Source organism: Aquila chrysaetos, chromosome 21 (genome assembly GCF_900496995.4).
Source record: "Aquila chrysaetos chrysaetos chromosome 21, bAquChr1.4, whole genome shotgun sequence".
In the NCBI taxonomy this organism is placed as follows: domain Eukaryota; kingdom Metazoa; phylum Chordata; class Aves; order Accipitriformes; family Accipitridae; genus Aquila; species Aquila chrysaetos.
Genome location: NC_044024.1, coordinates 8,025,160 through 8,047,570, shown reverse-complemented (window position 1 = coordinate 8,047,570; position 22,411 = coordinate 8,025,160). Strand labels below are relative to the sequence as shown.

General features: G+C 43.7%; 1 protein-coding gene across 5 annotated transcripts in view; it reads right to left on the bottom strand.

Annotated features, from left to right (window-relative positions):
• FGF13 (fibroblast growth factor 13) overlaps positions 1-22,411 on the bottom strand; it is a 267,134-nt gene that overhangs the window by 126,237 nt on the left and 118,486 nt on the right. The window contains exon 1 of one of the 5 annotated variants that reach the window (XM_029997144.1): positions 12,463-12,482. The exons of the other annotated variants lie outside the window; for them this stretch is intronic. The gene's annotated coding sequence lies outside the window, so the exon portion shown is untranslated. Of the gene's footprint in view, positions 1-12,462; positions 12,483-22,411 lie in introns of those variants that run through there. 5 annotated transcript variants of the gene reach the window in all.

Below are 22,411 nucleotides of genomic sequence, written 5' to 3'. Positions count from 1 at the left end.
ACAGCTAAAACCTTTTCTTAACATGATGAATGGCTTCAAGTCAGGCTGAGAATTTATTACAAAACTAAGAACACCCCCTGACCTCAGTGCCTCCTTTTCCCTGCTATGATGACAGCCAGACATCCTCACGGAGCCACTGAAATCACAGCTACAGGACCTCAACTATGGGTGCCAAGAACCAGTCCACAGGGAAGTTTCAATAACACAGAATCTAATGTAAAAAGCTTTAAAAACCTGATGATGTCCATTTTTGATGACTAAAAATAATCAGTGCACAACCATGAAAGCATCATTATTAAACAACTGTGCACAAGCACTTTGGAAAAGGGAGAAACATCACTAGGAATCTGCTATGATTTTGCTAATGGGATAAACCCCACACTTATGAAAGAATCACACATACAACAAAGTAGGAGAGAACTGGTAAATTTTAGGGAATTAACAAAAATCTACAGCAGTATTTACATACTGTGCTATATGGAGCAGAGGACATTGCTTGTACTCAACTGCTCCCTCCATTACAGACTCTGCTAATTGCAGGACCTAGGATACGATTACCACTCCTCTGTGTAATGCACAGATACACGAGCTAGCTTTAAATCAGCTAATTTGGGAGTAATCACAAGCCAGCACCAACCTCAACAAGGGCAGCAGAAGACCCATGAGAAGCCTGGCAGATGCCCAGCTTCACTCCATCACATAGATGCTGTTCTCAAGAGCAGCTAGAAGAAACCTTCACTGAGGCACATCTACATTTCCTTGGCCACCTTCCTGAAGGCAGATGCGTAGTCATCCTGCCAGCCTCCAATATTCAGCTATGCCTCTGTTGTTACACTTCAGCAGCTCCGCACCCTAATGTACTCCCCATCCTCATGGGTGAAACACCTCAGCAGTCTACATTTCCATCTTCCCATGAGTAAAAAAGGGACAAGACTTCATACGTCACAGACACAGGTCATTAAGATACTAGTAAAGAACTTGTATAATCTCAGTTGGAAGATGATAAATAAATACTTCATAGCTTAAAAAAAAAAAAAAAAAACAAAAAACAAACCCCAAACTTCCCCCCCGCCCCAATTTGCTGGAGACACAAAACACAGCAACTGTGTATACATGAGAGGAATTTGCTTAGCAGTTAGCATAAAATAGCTGCAGTAACTATTATGTTTCCTACATCGAGACATTCTACTTGCTAAATACCACCCTGTAGCGTATTCCTTAGTTTTAAAAAAATAATAATTACAATAATAAAAACTTACTGTCAACAAGCCAGTAGGAAAAGAATTCCTTCCTCCTATAAGCCTTACTGAGAGAGAGGAAAGAGATCTTTAGGATGACTGCTGGCACCAGGATATTTTTCAAGATAAATTCAAACACGCTTACTTTATATAAACACACCAGCTAAACACTCTGCTGGGTTGTATCTTTCTTTTATATCCAACTGCATTTCAGTCCCATCTAGAATTGCCAGAAACCATAACATCAACCCTGTCCATAGGCCTTGGCTTGGGTTCCAACTGAATAATCTTTGATATAATTCAGAGTTTAATAAAGCTGTAAGGAAGCATCTTTCCCCGCCCCGGTTTTACATGGAGAGGCTTCAGCTCTGCTAGCTAAAGGCTGTGGCAACCTTAGGGTAAATATGTATTAATATCCAGGCAAAAGAAATCCTCATGTTCCTGTTCGACTGTTATTCTTCAATGTATGACACAATTTAACACAAAAATTGTATACTTCCATGGACCCATTCCCTCCTCGAATGACTTTTCAGGTCATTACCTGAAACATGAATTTCCTTCCTCCTCCTTCAGTTCCCTTACTTTTCTTAGTCTGGTTAGTTTTACATGCTGTGAGCCCCAGGATACTTACACTTACAATAAATTAGTTTTTCTGGCATTTTGGAAGGACTAGAGTCATAGCTCTACACTAGATCTTCAAGCCATGAAGAGCATTAGAGTGCCTCTTAAATCATGCATCCACAAAGTGAAGCAAATCCCCTCTCTTTGGCACAAGGGAGCAAGTTGTAAAAAAAAAAAAAAAAAAAAAAAAAAAAGCCCCAAAAAACCCACAACCAAACATTCCCCCCAGTATAACTCTTGAAAAATAAGAGCAGCAGCACATGCCTCACCACTGTGGCCTGCCAGGCTGTGCTGTGAAACAAAAAGGCAATGCTCACCAAGCACCTCCTTCATCCTCTGCCTCCTCCACCCACAAAACCAAAAGAAAGGTCTCAAGTGAAGTTACTCAGGCCCCTGAGGCTGTTTAGAGTTATGTAGGAAATGTTTTTTTCCTTTTAGGGAAAACATGAGGATATCAAGTTGTTTTCAGCTCCTTACAGGAGAAAATCTAAAAAAACCTCTCCAAAATAACTTGCTTCAGGTGATTGCCTGCAGGACAGGGAATGGGTAGGAAAGCAGGATGTTTTTCTGTAATAACGTTTTCCCAGTTCAAGCAACTGAGGAAAAGCTCTCAGGTATACATGTAATAACAATTCCCTTTGCTTCTTTTCATTACTGCTTTGTTTTCTCCCTAACTTATTCCAGTTGAAGATGTGGTTTTTGTAAGCCACCGGAACAACATAATGAACTCAGGGCACAAAAATACTTACAAGTTAATTAAAAAAAATAAAATAAAATTCTATTCTGGGGTTGTAATACACTCAAAACCTCTTAATGGCAACACAGTCTATCCATACCATTTCCCTATCCAGCTTTGCCAAAATCTCGATGAAGTATTCTTACCAAACAGCCCTGGCACTTCTATGTCACCCAGAAACCTTACTTTCAGCTTGCATCTGTGTGCTTGCAACTTTGAAGTCTGGTTGACTCTGACTTGCAGTTTTCACAATTAAGACAGATATCACAGGAAACACAAGCAGCCAAATTCTCTAATTTGTATTCACAACAAGCCATTTCTGGAGTCCCTCCTTTTGCCCTTTCTCCCCAGTACACCACCAAAACCAGGCACCACATTAGAAACGCACCAGCTTATTCAAAATTTAAAAAACCAGCACAGCAAAAATACCTTGTGGAAGACTTAACTTTTACCTTGAGTTTCTGTAGATGATATTTCAAAATTAAAACTGCTCAAAATGAACTCTCATTACATCTGGAGGCTGCTGTTGGACAGGGTTCGTGACGGACAACAGCCTGCCAGCGACACAACTCATTCACTCCTCTTACTGGGAAGCAGCGCCTGGTCTTTTGTTCTCAAACCAATACTATAAATTTCCTCTATGGCAACTGTTTCTCTGTGCTTATTTTTGAACTGATATTAAAAGGACAGTTTTATGGCGTGCACGAAGAGAGCATAAATTTTGAGATGGGCAATAGTTGTCTCTAAGAGCTCAGCTACTTACAGTTGTGGGGAAGCAAATTCCTTATCCAATAGAGGGCTTTTACTACTTGAACTAATGATTTTTCAAACTGCTGATCTAAATTAGATTGCAGTTGGTTATTTGGAGTTGAGGCTTTTGGGATTCAACAGTATATGGTCTAAAAGCTCTTTTCTATGTCTGGTGGGAGAGGGAGGATAAATTCCTATTTATGGCATAAATGTCACTCGAATATTTAAAATTCACCATTGATGTGCAAGTAATAATCCTTATGGTAAAGCCAACAACCCAGCTCCTCTGTGATTACCGTGCAAGGCAGAGATTCCCTAACACTTACATAGGCAGCAGCAGCCTGGACCTCAGCATTTACCCAGCCCCTGAGGAAGGTTCCCCATCCCGCATCAAATATCGGTTTTGTTTGTTGTATCGGTTTTTGTTACCCCAGCGGCAGCCGCAGCCAACCACGCTAGCTTAAATCTCATCCAAACAGCCCCAAACTGCCGCAGTCACAGCAGAGGCTGCAGCATAAGCACCCCCAAAGGTTTCTGCCAAATCCTAAACCTACTTGGAGGCTTCATTCCTAGACGGAAATGAAGCAGTGAACAGAAATCCCCTCTGTAAAAGACTGCGGGAGGAGATGGAGTGCCACAGTCCTACTCCCAGGGCTTGGTCAAGCACATCCAAAGCAGAACGTCCAATCTGGCTCATCAAGTGCGACACCTTCCCCCTCAATAAAATAGGAACAAACTCCACTCAAGTCTGTTCCAGTTCATGCACATGTGGATTTCTCCTCTCTAAAACAGCACTACTCCTTCTTTAGAAGGATCATTGGTAGTTATTGCACAGTCCCTTCTATACACTCAATAAAATCCTTATTAGAGAACCAGGAACAAAGTGAGCCAAAATGATGCGGTTGAAACCTGCTTTAGGCAAAACATTTAATTCTGAATTAATTCTTAAGGTTTGCACAACCCTGCCTTCACCCTCCAAATCAAAGAATTTCACTGATGATTTTAGATAGTGTTTTTATTTTTTATTTGAAACTACTTTCCATTTTGAAATATCTTCATTTTTAAAATAAGCAACTATTGTCTTGCAATCAACATTGAAAGCCTACAGCCCTTTTGAACACATTTCTTTCAATATGTGTAGGAATTTCTAAACTTTTTGATCTGCTGACAAATTCTGAGATATGCTCTCTTTGGGTCAACCATGTAGAATAATTTTTTCAGATCTTCCAAAAATATTTGCACAGAACACTCCCCCTTGACCTAAAAGAGTAATTGGATTAACTGCTAGCAGTAATAGGCTGTTATCCTCTAAAAAGACTAGCCAAGATAAGGCTGCATTTAGATCCTTGTGCATAGTAAAGACAATGACATGCAACATCAAAAATTTGTTGATAAATTCTGCTAAGAATGCATCTCCTCTTTCCCCTGTGGAAAGGGCACTAACATTTCTGCACATAGAATCATAGAATGGTTTGGGTTGGAAGGGACCTTAAAGATCATCCAGTTCCAACCCCCCTGCCACGGGCAGGGACACCTTCCACTAGACCAGGTTGCTCAAAGTCCCATCCAACCTGGCCTTGAACACTGCCGGGGATGGGGCATCCACAACTTCTCTGGGCAACCTGTTCCAGTGCCTCACCACCCTCACAGTAAAGATTTTTTTCCTAATACCTAATCTAAATCTACCCTCTTTCAGCTTAAAACTTTACCCCTTGTCCTTTCACTATAGTCCCTGATAAAGAGTCCCTCCCCACCCTTCCTGAAGGCCCCTTTAGGTACTGGAAGGGTGCGATAAGGTCTCCCTCGAGCCTTCTCTTCTCCAGGCTGAACTACCCCAACTCTCCCAGCCAGTCTTCACAGGAGATGTGCTCCAGACCTCTGATCATCTTCATGGCCCTCTGGACTCGCTCCAACAGGTCCATGTCCTTCTTATGTTGGGGACCCCAGAGCTGAATGCAGTACTCCAGGTGGGGTCTCACGAGAGCGGAGTAGAGGGGCAGAATCACCTCCCTCGACCTGCTGGTCACGCTGCTTTTGATGCAGCCCAGGACACAGCTGGCTTTCTGGGCTGCAAGCACACATTGCTGGGCCATGTTAAGCTTCTCGTCAACCAACACCCCCAAGGGCTGCTCGCAATCCACTCATCGCCCAGCCTATATTTATGCTTACAATTGCCCCAACCCATGTGCAGGACCTTGCACTCAGCCTTGTTGAATTTCATGAGGTTCACACCGGCCCACCTCTCAAGGGCATCAAGGTCCCTCTGGACGGCATCCCTTCCCTCCAGCGTGTCGACCGCACCACACAGCTTGGCGTCATCGGCAAACTTGCTGAGGGTGCGCTCAATCCCACTGTCCATATCGCCAACAAAGATGTTAAACAGCCTTATTTCCTAGCTATTCCAGGCACCCACCTACTACCAAACAGCCTTTGATTAACTCTAATCTGGCCACTATTCAGTGATGCAGCTGCCTATAACTGTGATCTCACTGTGCCCACATACAAGAACATGGTTTGAGAGAACTGCAGTTTCCTCTCCAGATGCTGCTAGGCAGTGCTGTCAGCCTTCCGCATCTGAGCTGTGATAAAGAGGAGATCCACACTCCTGCTCATCGAGGGCTAAGTAACATCCACAATTTACTCTCCATTGTGCAGACCCACCGCCTTTCCCTTCCCAGCCACCAGGATCTGCGGTTTTGCTATGCAAGACATGTGCCCACTCTTATTTAACTCTGCAGCTCAGTTCACCACTTTGCCATGCTCGCCACTGAATGAATAAATATTGCTTCCCTGCCTACTCTGAGTGCCTTTCTGCTTTTCCCATCTGCTAAAATAAACGCAAGCTGGCTGCTTTCCAAACAGGTGGGTTGCTCCATGCACCACAGCAGACAAGATAGTAATTTACAGCGTACTATTCATTTTTCTGGAGTGTGCGTATCAAGAGCAACAGGCACACAGACCAGCGTACGGCTGAGCTGTAAGCACACCAGAGTGTTATCAGGGACACTTCATGGAGAAGTAGGGGCTGGCTCAAGGGAGGATACCAAAATGGCAGGACCTGCTTGGCCAGCTTCAGAAGATAACCCATCCAAATTGCACAGCCACCAAAAGATGTTGCATCTTCAGATCAAGTTCTGGCTGTCACCTAATGCACCAGCATGCAGCTTGTGGATCAACTGTTTCTCTTTCTGCTCCAAAGACGCAAGGAAGGGAGCCTTGTAGAAGACATGAGGAGATGGAAGGCAACCCTGGATGGAAACGAGAGCTTGCTCACAGCCCTCACTCACCCCTATCTACCACAAAACCCACTCTGACCAGCTCAATGCAGAGAGTACCTCGGAGTCACACAATACACAATGGTGAATTTACGTTTCCCTCCATTGAGAAAGTTAGGGAGAAAAAGCAAGGAATGTTGCTGTTTCTAAGAGAATATCCCTGCAGTGTGGTGAAAATCAGGCAAGCAGAGGAGGAGGTGGCAAGAGGACTGCTAGAAAGGTCCAGGCATGAGTGGGAAGCTAACAGTTTTTGAGAGCGCTACAGTTCACTACTTATGAAATATTAGAATGCTCTTGTGCAACGTAACATTAATAAGAATTTAATTATTAATCTAGCCCTATTTGGAGATAGGAGAATAGTTTCAAATGACACAGGAAGTCAAGAGAAGTGGGAATGCCTGTAGCTTTTTTCTTCCTATTTATAGAGCATCTATTCACAACAGCAGGGCTACAAAAGGAGACAAACTTCCCTAGCACTGGGGAGAAAAGTAAAACAAAATCACAGAGAAAGAACTAATAGAAATCAGAATCATCTTGGAAGAGCAAAACAAAGAATAGTAGCCTGCAAAAGACAACAAAATCATCAAATAAAAGCCTGCATCCTTCTCGGAAATCTGAAAGAAGGATCAGCCGTACCTCTTGGGAACAGGAGCTGCGCAGCAGTACAATAGCCTAGGACTCTGTTTCAGAGACTCTCCACTGCTGCAGCCCTTGAGCATTTTGCTTGGAAGAAGGGGACAAGAACAGAAGCACCATTCATGAAAGGACAGGTGACACCTTCCAATTATTTGCCTCATTTACTGGGGATTAACAAAAAGGAGGCAAGAAATAAAGTGTTTTAAAATTCAAACTCATTACAGAAAGAGCTGTTCTGAGAAATGGCCTCAGAGGAAATCTTTCAAAGCAAAGCACAGAAAACTAATCAGCAGGAGCAAAAAGCCTCAGTGTGCCACGGAGAGGTGTGCACTGTGTTCCCAGGGCCCTGGGAAGCGGCAGACCCTGTATGCTGCTCTGATTCGGCAGCGCTGCCCAAAGGGGTGAGCGGCACCGACCAGAGCTATGTACACAGCTGCTGGATGAACAGCAGAAAAATCCTTTCAGAAAAGAAAAAAAAAGAAAAAAAAAATTAATTTAACCTGAAATTAACATTCCACTTCATTTTAAGAGTGGAAATTATTTTCAACAGGTTAAAGTAGCTTCTATAAACTGGGTCTCTGTACATACAAACACACATGTACACAAAACATTTCATTTTTAAAACAGTCAAATGAAAGGCTGCAACATTTTCTCATATTCTTTTCTTGGACTAAAGCTTTAGTTAAATTCACCTCCATCCACAAGTGATTTCTGCAACCCCAAAATTTTTTCCAGCAAGTTCCAGCACCCTGAAAAATACTATTCAACTGTAGTCTCAATGGAGTTATTCTCATGACCAAGAGAAACCTCTGCCTACACCATCAGTTCTATTTAGCAGTGTATTACCTACTGCAGAAGCCACTGCTGGAACAGCTTTCTGCAGCCAGCAACTCTCAAACACCCAGGTTGCCAATGCTGTGACTGAATAATGCACCTCAAATAATTTCACAATTAGCCAGCTTTCCCCCTTCCCCCTGCATCTAGCCCATGAAGCGTTAAGTCATTATATCCACTTGAACAGGGTATTGATTGAGAATGATGTGCAACAGTACTCACAATACTGCATTTCCCTCCCCTCTTCCTGAAATAAAAGGACCACATTTCAGAAGCATTCACTTGACACAGGTTCAGCAACTGTACTTGAAAATATTTTTTCCCCTCTCTACACTTACGTAAATCCCTTCGGACATTACTGTGGCAGGTTGACCCTGGCTGGACGCCAGGTGCCCACCAAACCCACTCTATCACTCCCCCTCCTCAGCTGCACAGGGGAGAGAAAATATAACAAAGGGCTTGTGGGTCAAGATAAGGACAGGAGAGATCACTCACCAATTACTATCACAGGCCAAACAGACTCAGCTTGGGGAAAATTAACTCAATTTATTACAAATCAACCAGAGTAGGGTAATGAGAAATAAAACCAAATCTCAGAACACCTTCCCTCCACCCCTCCCTTCTTCCCAGGCACAACTTCACTCCCGGATTCTCTACCAACCCCCCCGCAGTGGCATAGGGGGACGGGGAATGGGGTTTACGGTCAGTTCATCACATGTTATTTTCTGCCGCTTCATCATCCTCAGGGGCAGGACTCATCACACTCTTTCCCTGCTCCGGCGTAGGGTCCCTCCCACGGGAGACAGTCCTCCATGAACTTCTCCAACGTGGGTCCTTCCCATGGGCTGCAGTTCTTCACAAACTGCTCCAGCGTGGGTCCCTTCCACGGGCTGCAGTCCTTCAGGCACAGACTGCTCCAGCGTGGGTCCCCCGCGGGGTCACAAGTCCTGCCAGAAAACCTGCTCCAGCGTGGGCTCCGCTCTCCACGGGGCCACAGGTCCTGCCAGGAGCCTGCTCCAGCGCGGGCTTCCCACGGGGTCACAGCCTCCTTCGGGCACCCACCTGCTACGGCGTGGGGTCCTCCCCGGGCTGCAGGTGGAGATCTGCTCCACTGTGGACCTCCCTGGGCTGCAGGAGGACAGCCTGCCTCACCATGGTCTTCCCCACGGGCTGCAGGGGAATCTCTGCTCCGGTGCCTGGAGCATCTCCTCCCCCTCCTTCTGCACTGACCTTGGGGTCTGCAGGGTTGTTTCTCTTACATGTTCTCACTCCTCTCTCTGGCTGCCATTTCTGTCTGTCCCAGCAACTTTTTTCCTTCTTAAAAATGTTCTCCCAGAGGCGCTACCACTATCACTGATGGGCTCGGTCTTGGCTGGCGGCGGGTCCGTCTTAGAGCCAGCTGGTATCGGCTCTGTCAAACACAGGGGAAGCTTCCAGCAGCTTCTTACAGAAGCCACCCCTGTGTATCCCCCCCCCCCGCTACCAAAACCTTGCCACGCAAAGCAAATACAATTACATAAATCCACATGCAATTATGGTATCACTGTTATACAGTGTAGCTACAATGCACTTGCTGCATCTACAGAGGGGTTTCGCTTTTCACTGTTAATCAATTTAATCAGCACCAAGCCAAATTAGCAGAAGATTAAACTACCTGTTTTCCTGTTACTGTCCACTTCAATGATCATGCTTATAGAGTCGAGCTACATGTTCTGTATATTGAGATCGTTCTCAACTACTGTCGAAACAACTACCCAACAACTTTCTTTTGTACAGTATCGTGGTACTTCCACATAGTGGGCAGCATGTCCGCTATGTACTAGCGGCCTAACCGCACCAGAATTAAAGTCATGCTTTATCAAAATGATTGTAAGTGGTGTATTATTATTTTATGTTTAAAAAGGTATCTTTCAATTCATTGAGACAGCTGCTAAAAAGACACGGCAAGAGAGATGACCAGCGCTGGGTCACAGACAGCAGGAAGGATTTCACTACCTTGCTGTGAACAGCAAATGTGCAGCGACTTGGCTAACGACACCAACCTGACAGATCAGGGAGCACGCAAGGAGGACTTTCACTGCCCATTTATTCCAGCTCAAACAGACAGAGGCTCACAGCAGAAATTGGAGCTAACTTCACCTCAGCAAGCATGAAGCTACCAGCTTCTCCCTCTCCAAGTGGACTCTGCAGGGAGATGTCTCAGCAGCCCCCCTCTCCTCCCTGCCCTGCGAGGTGGGTGGTGGGTGAGCAGGACCTTCTTGGCTCCCCAAAATGGAGAAGCCAACCTACCCCACGTACGTGCAGCCCTGTGGTGGTACCGAGACAGGCTGCGTAAGCAAAACATTACAAGATTTTCTTGTTCCTCCCACTATTTTAAGCTGCCTTCGCTCAGATAGGAGCACCGATGCCACACAGTCGCTCAATTCACTGGGCAGGTGTGTAAGCAGCGAGGGAAGATAAACCAAGAAATCTGCCACTGGTGTAGCTTAGAGTACATTTGCAGTGACGTCCACGTGCCCCCAGGTGCATTGAGAGGGCTGTGCACACAAAGTGGAACACAAAAGCGCTGGCACTCTAGAGTAAAGCCTGATCCAAAAGGAATTTCAATAATACGTGTTTGCATACTAGCAAAAAAGAGTTAAAAACCCAAGAGATACTGTGCTTAAGCCAAACTGTAAATAACTCAGATGAGCGACTCTGGCCCAGCATATCGCTGGTCTGCTCAAAACAGTCCAGCCAAGGCCAACGTATCTTGCAGTTGTTCATGACCAAGTGACATGTTGTCACCAATGGGAAGGGCATAGTAACAAGGTCGTAGAAAAGAAGTAAATTTTAAATCTTTTACAAACCAGCACACATTTCCACACAATTTAGCATGAAATTCAGATGTTGCCACAGGTGATCTCCATGCTCAGGTGGCTGTTGCTCCCTGAGCTTGCACAGCTACCATCCACTGCCAGCCACGGGAGACGGCTCTGCAGCAGGGACTTCTACAATGCACATAAACGTGCACTCATAAATGCTCAAGATGCAATACACTACTTGGAATTAACTTTTCCAGAAATCAAAAGGCAAAAAAGATCAAATAAGGCTGTTCTGTTAAAGCAGAAATAACAGTGGAGTTTATTGCCTTTATATATATTTTTTACACTACATTGCATAACATGCTCACATTGGTGTTCAGCACTGTAAATGACATAAAAAATAACCCAAGGCAGCAAGCACAGCAGAGCTCTAAGAAAAAAATCATCACATTTCACATTCCAGTGCATGAAGTGAATACTGCAGTCCTCTAGCTTATAACAGTACAGCAAAGTTAGCAAAGAAAAATATCTTTCTTAGGAAAAAGATACTGTTTCAATACTGAGATATAAATTAGCTCCTAGTGTTTAGGATTTAATAGGTGGTCTTTATTTTAGTAGAAGAAAAAGACGCTCTTTTCAAACTAAGGACATTGCATACTGCAGACTGACGTTGGGGAGCTGCTTCTGGGGATACCACAATCACTTTTTGTACCGCTTTGAAACTATCCATAGTAGAGACAATTCACTATGTCATGTCATTATCGTATTTATGCCTACTGGACCTTTACATCGCTCAAGATAAATTAAAACATTTATTCTGGAAGTTGGTTCAAAAATTTTAAAACATGGAGAGGACTTTTTGTTGCTGTAAATGCCTGGAACTTGTGGATTCATAGCAGCTCCAGTTAAACAGGGGAAAAAAAAAAAAAAATCAAGAAAAGCTTCAGAGCAATTTGCAGTAGCTGAATATTTGGCCCATACAACTGTCAAAACAAGCGCTCGAATACGTAGGTCCTGCAAACACTCATTACTGAGCATTGTGCTGCTTTGGACAGTTCAATTTTGCAAACCGTGTGCTCAGCAGTATTTGCACAGCTCCTAATCGCCAGTGGAAGGACTCTTTCTATTGCACCTTGCCCTGTATGCCACATAAGCACTTACAGTATTTTTAATTTTAGCCCCCACAACTCCACTTGCATCTTAAGTGACTGCTGGAGAACACAAATTTTTAACATGTTCTCACAGAATTCACTGAAGAAATGAGGTCTTTGCAGGTTGAAAACAAAGCTACCCTTCCTTTTACTTTTAAATCTACTAATCTGTAATTTCCATGTTACCAATGTACTCTGCTCCTGAACTGAAATCCTAAAGAGATTTTTGCAAAACTTTATTAGCATTTTAGTCCGCCTTTAACTATTCATTTCACACCAGATACACAATTGACACGGGCTAATGTGCTCACTGTCCTATGCACCAGCTTATCCCCACACTAAGGAGAAGGGGATAAAGGCTGCAGATGACAGACATGCTATCCCACCCCCCAAGCCCCTGTCTGCAACAGGTCTTACCTGTCACTGCCTTGGTCTTTTGGGATCAAACCCACATGAAGCCCTCTCTGGAAGGAAGAAGACAGTGACTTTGAGCTGCTTCTCCTTGCCCTGAGCTGTCATGCAGATGTGGGATTGAGGCTGTCCTGGGTGCCTGTGGATCTCCAGGCTGCTAAACACAATGATCAGAGATGACTCACTGTCACTCTCACATACATTAAATGATTCTGTCAATTTTCTGACTTGAATTATTGCTGTAATTGTTGTGTCTCACAGCTGAGGAGCTGACACTAGGGCTGACTCAACCACCAGAGAGCTCCCACAGCCGTGCTGGGTCAGGCTGCTTGCGATGCTGGGGTTCAGACCTTGCCCTTACCCATCAGAAGTCATTCTCTCCCACCAGGTAAGACAACGAAAGAGAACTTCCCTCGGCCATATCTGACAGATCTGCGCTGAAGTTTCTCTCCAGGAATGCTTTGCATATCATATATTAATAGAGTCTGACTAACAGCTTTAGCTTCACATCATGTCTAGACAAAGTGTCCCGCTGTGGGCAGTTGCCTGGAAGGGCACTTGAAATAGCTGTGGGTGAACAAAACAGAAACTGTGTGGAGAGCTGACACATTGTATGTTCGCTGCATCTCATTTATTTATTCTCAGATAAGTGAAAATAATGGGAATCTGGCTGAAGGTTTAGGCAGAAAGAGGCCAAAGCCCTAATATTCATTCTTTTCAACAGATGTCCACCACCCAACCACCTAGAACAAAGGCAATAGCCAGAAGACCAGAAGTGAAGCAATTAAAAGTTCCACAGCAGCTTTTTGAGGGTAAAAACGTAAACAGGCACAAGCTGCATAAACAAGATGTTTCATCAAGTGCTCTCCAGCGCTGAATTGCTCTCCTGAGCCAGCTCTCTCCTGAGCCCAGGCGTACTCAGCAGCGTCCAGCTGCACCCTGACTGCACTCTGACGATACAACTTCCAGCCAAGCATTAACCAAAGCTCCTTAGCACCACATACTCCATGCAGGAAAGGGCCTGTCAACACACAGCATAAAAGCACCAAATTGCAGCCACAGTAAACTGATGCTGGAAACAAAGAATAATGGCAAAGTATTTATAGCCCACCAGAGAGTCTCTACCACTTCTCAGCAACCGCAGGAGTTTGCTTGCCCTTGCCACATTTCTTGTTGGGTGAACGCTGCATCTAGATATAAAATTGCATCACTGCTTTCCTTCATTTAAATTATCTATTTAAATTGAACGCATTTAACTCCCTTTCAGCGCCTTTTATTATCCTCAAACATGCTGTGGCACGATTACAGCTTTAAATATTTACTTGACGTTATCGTGCATCTGGCAAACGTACTCTGATACTCCCAAGTAAGTCCCATGCAGGATTAAGTTATCCACTGGTCTTTGCACAGTTGCGATGGATCCCATTTATTCTACCACTGCAATTCCCTCTGAAAGAGGCCTGCAAAGTCTAAGAAGTTTTCCAATGATTATGACAGATGAGATTTGAGGAAACCAAACTGATTTCTAAGTTTCTATAGAAGTTAAGTCTTTTTTCCTCCATTAGGATTTCTCAGTTTCTATGCTATTCAAACCCATATAAAGCCTGGCTATTATTCTGTTAGTGCTGTCAATTTGTATGCATCTTCTCAGTTTGTTCTCTTTCTTATTGTTAATTATCTATTTTGTATTGCAAATTCCCATTTTTAAGATAAGGTGCTGTTGTCACAATAGTCCTGTAAGTGAATCATTATAACTATAATGCATTCATAAATAACACATTACAAGACTTAAAATAAATATTTTTTACAGCTGTTGCAACCCAATTGGCCTACGTGTAATAGAAGTTGTGCACCCATGAAATTAAACGGAATAAAAAATTAATTTTCAAAGGCTTAGTTCTCTGAAAAAGTTATTGCCTCTAATTCTTTTTGGTCAATGTTATTTTCTTTTTGATCCTAAAATAGAAATTAGAATACTAAAATAAATAAAAATGACAGCCTCTGGGTAGAGAACTGAAGTAATGGAGGGCAACCAAATTCTGCTAAAGGCCAGGCAATCACAGTGGTGGGAAGGAGAGAGGAAAGGGAAGGAGGGAGGAGAAAAGAAAACACACAAGTATCTGCTAATGAACCTGCGGCAGGATAACAGCATTCTCAGACAAGTCTTCAGTAAAACTTTCCAGAGTCAACTTCTCCATGAATTTCTTCAGGGTTCACAGGCTGTTTCCTGGGGACCTGGTTAGTGTTTCAGAGATCCAAGAAGCAGCCCATAAGCCTGCCCAGAAGCTCCAGGAGACTAGAGCCACCTGTTTGCCTGGCAGCTCCTCAAGTCCTAGAGTCCACCCCAGCTCTGCATCCTTTGCAGTGACCCTGCAAACCCAGCGTGGGCAGAGCCAGTGCCAGGGGAGAAGCAATACAGCCCTTGACCACGTCATCTTCTCCCCAGAGGCAAGGTCAGGTAGGAGGAAAGGGACCACAGGAGAAGTTTTCTCCCTCTTCTGCACAGGGCAAGAGCAGAAAGGTCTACACAGATCTGTGACCATAATCTCATGAGTTAGGAGAGGGCGTGAGAGGCTGGTAGGATGACACACGCAATTTATCCTCACTGCCGGCAGCAACACACCCGCACTGGAAGCTAGCAACCTAAAGGGCCTTAAAAGCAATGGGACACATCTTAAGGATGAGAATTAAAAAGCAAGGTCCTGACCATCAATGATCTCCACCTGTTTTTAGAACAGGGAGGGCAAAATACCAAGTATAGTTCCTCACTAATTGCATCTCCACATTCCTCCCTCCTGGAAGAGAGAGCAAATGCAACTGTGCTTTGATTTGATGTCACCAAGCCTTTTGCAATTAATTCAGCCGTGCTCTCAAAGAACCCTCTGATAACAGAGAGCTCTGCGCAGACCCCTGGGTACATCCAAACAGGCTGGACTGACATTTGCAAAGGCTACAGCAAGTGCCCATTGCTGTGCTCTTCTTTCTGCCTTTGCACAGGTTTCCATGCCCATAGATAACACACACTTAATTGCTCACCTCCTTCTGGTAATCACCCCCCATCCCGCTGAGGACACATACCTAATAAGCAACAGTAACAAACAAAATCTGAATTCATTGTAAGCTTCGGTTGGGTTTTCACAGCCCCCTGAAAGGCAACAGGACTTTAATTTGATCTCAAAGCCCATAGGTAAGTTAAGGAAATCTAACTGATTACAACCACAATGAAGGCCAGACACCTCTGGTGCAGAACAGTCGGGAACTGGGTGTCCGACGGTGCCAGACTGACCGGTGCAAAGAGTCTGCACAACCTCCTTCCTTCCAGGGATTCAACACGGATGCTCCAGCACACAAAGTCAAGAGAACTTTTTAAACATTTCTATCACCCCTTCTGCTCCAATCCAACTTGAAAGGACTAAAGAGTACCCTTGCTTTCTCCACACTCCCTTTGCACCTAACTTCTCTCTCTCGGGTATGTCACTGTAGGAATCACCTTGCCGTACCCCCAACGGCACATGCTGCAGGCAGACTCTGCTCCACGCGCGTTCCTACAACACTGCACAGACTTATTTTTTTCCGTTTGTTTGCCATGAAGAAACTTGGCCAACACCAAAATGGAGAGTGGGAGTTGCCCAAGAACAATTTTGTCAGTTTCTACAAAAGTAAAAATTTAAAAAGACACTTTTTCCCCCAGCTTGGAATAATTAGACACGTCTACATTTTTTTGGCTGACCCAACTTTATGTTCAGTGAAACACTCTGTAAAATGTCTCCCTGATTTCTCCTGAATGGCCTTTAAAACACTGGCAGTTCAGTCTGCTTAGTCAGCACTACACACAGAAAGCTATTAAAACCTGAGCCTTAATAACTAATCTCTCAAAGCCACTCATGCCTATCCCACAGAGCAGTAACATGACACATAAGAGTTGTTCCCAGCACTGACTGCAGCATGGACAACGTTTAAATTTCCTTCATACCTAAACCAGCAAGATTTTAATTTTATTTTTGGCTCACTCTTTATCACAGGGCTAATAAGTCCTGGTCAGATAAGGCTTTGGCAGGCTAAATCACCTAAATGCACACCTCCAGTGCACAGCATTTTGCTGTTGCTGCTTTTGGAGAGTTTAGATGAAAACGAGCAAATACTGGGTAAAAACTGTTCCAGAAAAAGCTGAATATTTATGGCTTGTACACAGAAACCTGACTGGCAAGTGAATGCTTTAGGTAGAGATAAAAGGAGTGACAGAAGAATAACTTTTATTTATACAGTCTACATTTAATGAATGCATCAGCATTTGCAGGTGATTAGGGCCAACCTAAGTGCTTTGTTGTTCCTGTTGCAATTCTGAAGGGTTTGGACTTTATTTATTCTTTTTCTTCTTTTTTACCTCCCCCCATAGTTGCAACTAAATATAATTTTTGGCTTTGCAAAGGCCTATTTCCATTTATAGAATCCAGATGACAGGCTGGGGACGATATTTTCCTAGCTGAGGCATCTGCCTCCTTGACAGAGGGAGAGATAATCACGTTGGGTGAAACAGGCTCGGCGTCTGTGACAAGCTTAAGATGTCAGAAATGAGAGCATCGCGTCTTGTCCCTCTGGATATTTTTTTCTTGAGAAATTTAGCCACATCTCATGTGAAACGCAGCCAGCTTGCAGTGCTGCTCTGCCGCCAGCGACAGAGAGGGGGAGGAGGGAGGGAGGCAGGGGACCGTTTCGCTTCTGAGGCTGCCACAGTTTCTATTTAATTGCTTGCTTATTTATTTAATTATGGCAGCAACAAGAACTTCTGGTCAAGCTGCCAGCACGCTTTCCCTGAGACATCTCGCTGCTCTGAAATGACTTTTGCTGGACAATCCTCCTTCCCCTCCTGGATCTCCACCAGGAGCGGCCAAAGCGTAGAGCAGCCCCATCTTCTTCTGCATCCCCATCAAGAAGCAGCAAGATGTCACAGCTGACTGGAGCCACCTTGCCCCAAGGCAGCAGAGGCAGGAGGCCCAGGACACAAAGGGTTTGCAAGGGGACTGAGTCTGGAGAAGCATCTCCAGGTGGACTGAATCCTCAGATCCAAACAAATGTCCCCATGGCACATGTCACTGCCTACCATCAGCACTAACCTACAGTGCTTCCCTCCCCCCCTGCTGATTAAGTCCTGCTTTTTAAGTTATAGATTAAATGTTCTGCAGTCACAGATCAAATTATGCCGATCAAATTAGTCAGATCAAGGTGCTACTTTTCTTTTGAGATGGGCCATCTGATGCTGCAAAACGCCACCGAATGAACCTTTCAGAACGCAGATTCCTCCTCACTCTCACAACCAACCTTTTCTTGCCAGATGCTGATGTAAATGCTCACAAATCATGCCAGATTTCCAACAGATGTGCCACCTTCAGTGGAATACACAACAAGGAAGCTTTTTTTAATCCAAGAATAACATTAAGCCATAAGTGATTGCTTGATGCAAACGACTGTTAGTATAAATATTTTAACTAATGTTCACCAGGGGATTTTTTCCCAAGGAAGGATGTTTTCCTTGAATTGATTTTTAAGCTACTGTTTTGTCATGACTTGCACTATATCATGAAGAAGCTCCCTCAGCCTGTCCTAACACGAGTGCAAGTAGTACTCTTCACAAAGTTTAGAGCTAATGAGACTAAGAAAATGCGTTTTTTTCCTGACATTATTTCCTAAGAAACTCAGAAATGAGCCCTGACTCAGAACAAATGTAAAAGTGTCATAGAAAATAATCCTGCTGAAACTATAAAATGTTCCTTGAATCCAACACTTCCATTCCCTTCACAACGAAAAAATCAAAAGCAAGAAATGCCAATACATAAAAGATATATAAGGCGATACTACAAGAGTTTCTGCAAGAGACACACATACTTTTTGGCAAATATGAGCTCCGGTCCAATACAGTTACTCAAAGACTGTACAGTAACCAACTAACAGACAAAAGTGCTCCTTTTAAAACATTTACATCAGGCAACTTAGGCTAGCAGACAAAAACAGTGCCACAGACAGCAGACGGCTATTATTTGGCCAGCTATAGCCTATTTACTTTACTGCAAGGTTATATTTATCGTGTAAATGCTACCACAGCAGATGAAATTCCGTCTGAATTGACTGAAGCCAAGGTAACAGCCCCCCATCCCACCTCCATCTCCTGGTTGGCTACGCCTTTCCCACTCTCTGGTGGTCATGTCCCCGGAGGACCAAGGTGACAGCAGAGGAGAACAGAAGTGGCAGCAGCAGGTTTTAGAAAAGAGCAAGATGATGCTGAAAACCAGTTTCTTTTCACCAGAGCTACCTAAACAATGCAAAACTCTAGACTCTTCACCAGTCCTTCCCTACTATAGTCACAACTGTTTCCCCTGAAGGAGTCCTTCTCCCCACTCCTGCTTTATTTTGGGACCAACATTTTTGTCCCGTACTATGGCTCCTGTAACATAAGACTCTCACAACATTTGCCTTGTTCTGACACTTAACCAGCAGCTTCTGCAGGAAGAGCAGACTGCTGTACTGCCTACCACAGAGATTTCTATAAACAATATATTTTAATCTCGAGTTTTCAGTGCAATATGTTAGAGCTTCATTTAAGCTCTGCACAGTACTAGTGGTCTATATTCACCAATTTAATTGCAACCTTGTCAACTCGTTATGGCTAAAGGAAGAGGTCCAAAATCTACCCTTGGAAGCACACATTCAACCACTACTCCAGACCTCCTCCTTCAGTCCAAGCGGATTTAAGTCCAAAGCTCTACAGTTGTGAAGATGAAGATGTTAAATACATTTGAAAAATGTACCAATCATTTTTCGTATTCTCTTCATCATTCAGCAAAGAATGACAGCAGAGCAATCTAGTAGCAGCCTTTGCAGCTTCTAGTCCTTCTCTGTGATACAACTTCATAAGCTCTGCTCTGTTGTCTTCTACCTTGTCCATTTGGCTTAGGCCAAATTTACTCACTGTAAAGCGTGAATTATGCACAGCATGCAATCAACAGGGGGACCTTTGTTGTGAAACGCTGAGGCACCAACACAGCCAAGTACTAAAACATGCAGACTTTTCCTGCTAAAGGTACATGCATAGATATAGTCTACGCATAAACATAGTTATATATACAATTTTTTTTAGATAGATAGATAGGTATCTCCTAACACTATAGCTGCTAAACAAAGAATAACATCAGGACTAAGAATATGGTCAGATCTTCCAGTCGTCTCTGAAGACAACGCAGACGTGGTGGATAAATCTCGGTTCTAACATGCAGTTGTAGTGTAGGCACCTGAACAATAACTTGTGAATAAAAGAGAGGTTTGTGTACTTGCTTTTTACTTGAAAGAGGTTATTATTTGCATCGTGAGACTTCTAGCCAGCAACAACCAGCACCAAATGTTCACAGACCTGTACAAACAAATGCACACATACATGTGAAACAGTTTGTGTTTGACAAGTTGTATTAAAAAAGATTTGAGATGTATCCTTGCCATATCGCTAATGTCAGAGAAAGAGTGCTGGAATGACTAGAGTAAGGACAGTGTAAAAGTTATTTTGGTATACATATCCAACTGGATTTTATATTTTGCTTTGTACTTTTAACAGTTGAAACTAGAAGATCACCCGCCCTTTTTAAATTTATAAAAGGACTCCAAAAAGAGGGAAGCTCCATGTATAAACTTCTGTAGTAGGATAGCTTCTCATTTGCAATATATTCAATAAAATCAATTCAAAACCATTCAGTACAGATCAGCACATAGTAGAAGATGTATTTTGGATTATCTCAAATGACAAGTGGGAAACACTCTTCAAGAAAAGCTGAAAAATAATAAAGGAAAGCAAATTGGCAAAAGAAGAGGCAAAATGATCAGACACCAAGGGCAGACAAACTGCAAAGACAAACTTTCCAGTTTATATATGGCATATGTAGGGAGCTCTGTGGCTGCCTAGGTTTGTATGTATTACACAAAAATAGGGTGTCCAGGAAGTCCTACTGAGATGCTACAGTCCCATGGAAACAATCCCTTGCGCTATACAGGGACTTCTCCTTGAACTACAGTGTAGCTTTTTATCTCCATTTCTTCTCTCATTATCACAGTTAAAATATTTGGCCCTACAAAGATGGAACAGTTTTGTTATTATTAAAATACAAAAATAACAAAAATGAAACCAGACAATAGTAACCCTATAACCACCCTCTAGACAAGTCTAAATGAAAACCAGTTTTGATTAAGTTACTTAAACTTTTTTTCCTTTCAAATCATTCCAACGTTCATCGCTTGTTATTCTAACCATGGCAGATCAACTCATTTACATTAAGGGCCATTTTAAAACAGCCTCCCACCCCTGAGACAGCCACGTTCACAGATGACATCTGTGGTGGTGTATTTGTTAAGAAATTTTCCTAGCCTGGTTCTCAGCCACTTTCAGGTTACACAGGGAGCATCTCCTCAGGGAATTGCTTTCACCTGTTTACCAAAGGAGGGCCCACGTCCATCCTCCCCACATACGGGTACACGCTGCCAGAAGGCAGGAGGTGTCCACGGAAGGGTGGTACAAGAGGACAGGAGTTCTGCCTACACTTCATCTCTCCACTTTCCCTCCCGAAAGTGCTATTCTCCCCAGCGACCCTATCAATAAATCCCCCCCCACACATTGCTCTGAGCTGAAGGGAATGGAGGAAAAGCAACCTTCCAAATCATGCTAGATTTTAGGGTGCAAGGACCTTTTTCTGAGAGGCAGGCAGAACAAATATGTATTGCATAAGCACAATGAAGCGCGACAGCTTGCTGCAAGTCAGAGAGCAGAGATGTGCATAGATGTACCTACGGGGAGTCTACTGAAAGGTGACAAAACGCTAGAGGGGGAGTGGTGGAGGGTTGATTTGAAATATTAGAGCAGTATACTCTTACAAGAGCTTGGAAAGCTCTGCGTGCACTTACTGGACAAAAACAGTCCTAAAAGATGATTCACCACCTGTTTTGCTCTTCAAACATAGCACAACCTGTCCCTCCTCCCATCCCACTATGTTCCCTCTGTCTAGCACTGTGGGAAGGGAGTTGATGGCTATGCCGAAACCTTGGGACTCCCTGATGGTTTCCAGGCCTCATGAGACTAAGCATGTACCATTCACCCTCCTCATTGCGAGGCAATGAAACCAACGCATGCAGTCTGGAAGAGAAGCTGTGATCGAGTCTAAATTATCAGAGGACTGTGGATCTGGTATGCACCACAGTACATAGTTTAAATGCAGATGCCTTTGATCCAACTACTTGAGGCTTAACCCAATCATTAGGAAGGACGTTTCTTTCTCACTGTGCTCGGATCCACTCCTTGTCATCTGCCAACAATTTCATGATTAAAACAGAGATCATGAAAATATTAATAAGCCACAACTAGCTTGCCCATTGCACAGCCAGGAACAGATTGATCATCTGTTTCCCAAGTATATTTGCATACTGGGTTTTTTGCATAGTTTGACCATCCAGGTGAATGGCAAGTTTTAATAACTATCAGCATGTTTCAGCATGCAAGACAACCCCTGGTACAGCTCAGATGTTAAGATCTGTGCTGGAGACTCACTCCCTGGATGTCATGAAAACCCTGCAAACCAATTACAGAAGCAAATAAATTATTAAGAGAGAGAAGTGACAGCTCTGGGAATTGATGCAGATCCTGGTGTGAATCTAGGTTGTTACTGACAGAAAGTTATTGTTCAGTAGGTGATTGGTAATGCATAAGAAATGAGAGTTTGGTCCTGTTTTGAATACTGCCCCCACCAGCCACAGAAGGAATGAGCAACACAAGTTACCTTCAGGGTTTTGGTGCCTGTTCATTCCTTCAGTCTGCTTCAAACAACCAAGCCCAGCTACCTCAGCCCTTACTCTGGCTCAGAAGTTGACCTTCCAGCACCCATCCTCTCAACTGCTCCGATGTCAGACGCGGAGTTTCCTTCCCCAC